The sequence below is a fragment of the Etheostoma spectabile genome, chromosome 3 (genome assembly GCF_008692095.1).
Source record: "Etheostoma spectabile isolate EspeVRDwgs_2016 chromosome 3, UIUC_Espe_1.0, whole genome shotgun sequence".
NCBI classification, from domain to species: Eukaryota; Metazoa; Chordata; class Actinopteri; order Perciformes; family Percidae; genus Etheostoma; species Etheostoma spectabile.
In genome coordinates, this window is record NC_045735.1 from 26,811,042 (window position 1) to 26,814,397 (window position 3,356).

The 3,356-nt window shown below is 37.0% G+C and overlaps 1 long non-coding RNA gene across 1 annotated transcript in view; it reads left to right on the forward strand.

The window, feature by feature from the left end:
* Positions 1-507, forward strand: part of LOC116671991 (uncharacterized) — a 17,954-nt gene extending 17,447 nt beyond the window's left edge. Inside the window, exon 3 of the long non-coding RNA XR_004327438.1 lies at positions 317-507. This is a non-coding gene — a long non-coding RNA (uncharacterized LOC116671991). The remainder of the gene's footprint in view (positions 1-316) is intronic.
* The last annotated feature ends 2,849 nt before the right edge of the window (positions 508-3,356 follow it).

Sequence of the window (3,356 nt, forward strand, 5' to 3'; positions counted from 1 at the left end):
CTATCTATCTATCTATCTATCTATCTATCTATCTATATATCTATCTATCATGATGATGTAATTGTAGATAGAATGTTAATCATATTGACAATTCATTTAAAACTGATAATAGATTTGTTTGTTTTTGGCCTTTTCTTTTTTACCGTTTGCTGCAATATGCAATAAAAACCTGTGATATTTAAAATAAAAATGGTTTACCTTTTACACATTTGCCATGTAAAAGTGTAATGGGATTTAGAGAAGGGTAGAAATGTAAAATATGTCAATCAATACATAAGTATCTTGTTTTATCTTTTTCTCATTATGTATCCAGCAGTGATTTTACAGCATGCCTATTCCACTTGTTCAGCATTGAAATTACATTCTAGAGTATAACTGTAAGCCTTTTGTTTTACAGGCAGACATATGGTTATGACACATTTTAACTCCAAGACTTTACAATATTCAAGTGAAACATAAATAATAAAACATTAAATGTAATTTTTGAATAAAACTACTTTGCAAAATTTGTATTCTCTTTTTTCTTCATTTAAACTGAAACTGTCACACATAAAATATGCTCTACGTTTCATTTCACAGGATTTAAGTGTTTTGCAGATTTCCTTTTTATATACTGCATTTGAAATCTGTCTCTTGCCAACAAAGCTGAAATGTGATGGCATTATAGGATAAAGTGTGGACTGGAACAATCACATCAACACAGGAGCCACTAACTCTTCTTTTATGATCACAGACAGGGTCCTCTAATGTGCTTCATCACCTTGACGACTCTCTACTGTGGAGTCGAGCACTGAAGTTTCCATGTCCCTACTTGGCCAATCAAAACATTGTTTGCCTTTCTTGTGGAACCAGATGTTCACTAAATAGACCCTACTCAGCATCAAGTAACACAGAGGGAAAAGTCAAATGGTGAAATCCACAAGAGGGCAATGTGGGATAGAGGAATCTCTGACAGCTCAACACTGAGATGTAAAAACAGGTTTCATTGGTTTTACGTACCAGAACTGCTAAAGTATCAATCTATTTATTCTAATTGTACAGGACTATTTAATGATTGTTTAGTTGAGTTACAGCAAAATAAATATGTGTACGTGTATTCCTGATACAACTGCCCTTTTGGAAGATATTTACATAGAGGAAAACACTTTGACAGTGACTAACAGTAACGGGACAGATCTCTTTAGACAGGTCATTACTTCATCGAAAAGCTCACCTCTGACCTTTAGCAAGGATCCTGCACAATCACATGACCACCGAATCTCAGGCTGCATGTGAAGGTTTAAAAGCTCATTAGGTGCTAGACTCTGGGCAAGGTGATATAGTGCTTTAAGATTTAATGTGTGTTGTTAATGTTAATGTTTAATTCAATTTAATGTGGTCTTTGGTTTTGGTGGTATAAAGCCTGACAGCAGATTTTTAAACTATTTGCAACAAGTAGCCCAGGAGGACTAGGGAGTCCCAAACCCTATTTCATTAGTAATTTGACATGCCCTTCCCCACTTCTCCCAAGCACTGTAATAAGCAACACTTTATTCAATTTATAAAACTCAAAAGGTCAGAGAATTTCCACATGCCACTTTGTCTTTTTTCCACACTTCCTTCATACATTTTGAGCTGTGCAGTATAAGTGCAATATTTTACATTTAGTTTAGGTCAAAGTAACCCAATCCTTTTTTTATAAAATGATTACACATAAGCACGACTGTTATTTTGATCCTCCCTATTTTCCTTCACTTCCTATCATCACTGCATTAACATTACATCTTCTTGCAGCCAGATAGAGAAAACAAAGCTTTACATACAGCAGCATGCCATATAAGAAGTGTGAAATCGTACATGGAAGATTGATTAAGCTTTGTGTGTTTTCTAGACGCACCTGGAAGATGCAAAAATAGACACAGTTTCTATCATGGTCCATTAGGATAAAGGGATTGTGTCTGTATTACTGTGCTATTTAGCTTGGGTATGCATTTCCGGAGTAATTTGGCACAATTTTCAGCTTAAAGGGATAGTTCAGATATTTTTTAAAGTTTCAAAAACACAAATTACAGCAACTCCTGTGTTCTGCAAGGTAAAACTACTGTTGTTGTCAAAGGAGCCTGGTGGCTTTGAAGAGAACACAGATGGACATAATGGCTTCAGTTCAGGAAAGGGCTGATAGTAATCTTACTTTGCCAGACCCTCCTCAAAAGTGTGCTGAAGGAGGGTCTGGCTACTCCACATAGCATTTGAGGATGGGAGGAAAACGTGCTCTGGTTCAACGGCATTTCTTTAAACCAATCAGAATCGTCATGAACATAGCTAAACTCTGGACACAGCCGCTGCTAAATAGTTATGCAAGAGGAAACTCAGATTGTACAGATAGTCTAGCTAGCTGTCTCAATTTGCCATGCAGAGGTTGTAGGAGCAGTTAACCATAGTCCTCATAAAGCCACAGAATTTAAAATTCAAACAAAGAAAGCGGAATACATGCAATAAACTAGTTTTTAAAAAACATTGTTTGTTTCCATCCAGAATTATTCCTTATTTACTTGACCTGCCACGTTTCAAATCTTTGTTGAAGTAGGGATAAAAGAGTTTTAAAATCTATCCAGCCGACAATGTGATAGTCTAAACCTCCTCACAGACGGTGTTTAACACATGGTATGGTTTATTATTTTGTTGGCTTTCAGGAAAATCAACCGGTTTGTAGGTGACTGCAGGGATGGATTCTGTTTTACATACATTATCTTCAATGCAGTCTGCACGAGTTGGACTAGTTTGGACGTCAATTTTACAGACAGCTTACCAAACCAAGTTTGATACCATATCTAATTTGACTCTCAAAGGCCGCCTGATAAAAAACAAGCTTCTGATCAAAACCATGAACATCTGAGTTGCCACAAGAAGTGCTGACACTATTGTAGTCTGCTACACACATTGTCATGAGATACAGGGAATAATAGACCCATATGCAGAGACAGACGAAGAATGTTGAGTTTGAGGATTTAATATACATTAATAAAGTTCATACCAACAAAAAGGAGTCCTGAATGCTGCAAGCGAAACTAAATCCAGAATAAAGAGGAAGCAAAAGAACAGGATATCAAAACTGGAACACAGAGACAACAGGGCAGACTCCACAAACAAACACACTAACAGAAACAACCTGGGCCTGTTGCACGAAACTAGGATAAGGGATTAAGCCGGGATATTCAAGTTATCCTGGATGAATTTAGCTTGGACTCGGTTGCACGAAACCAGATTGAATCAAGCCCAGCCAAGTAACCATGGAGATTTATTCTTTGCGGCTAGCCTGGTCCAGAGCAGGCTAACAGCCAGGCTAAGATTAATCCTGGAGTCTCATGTGTTCAATC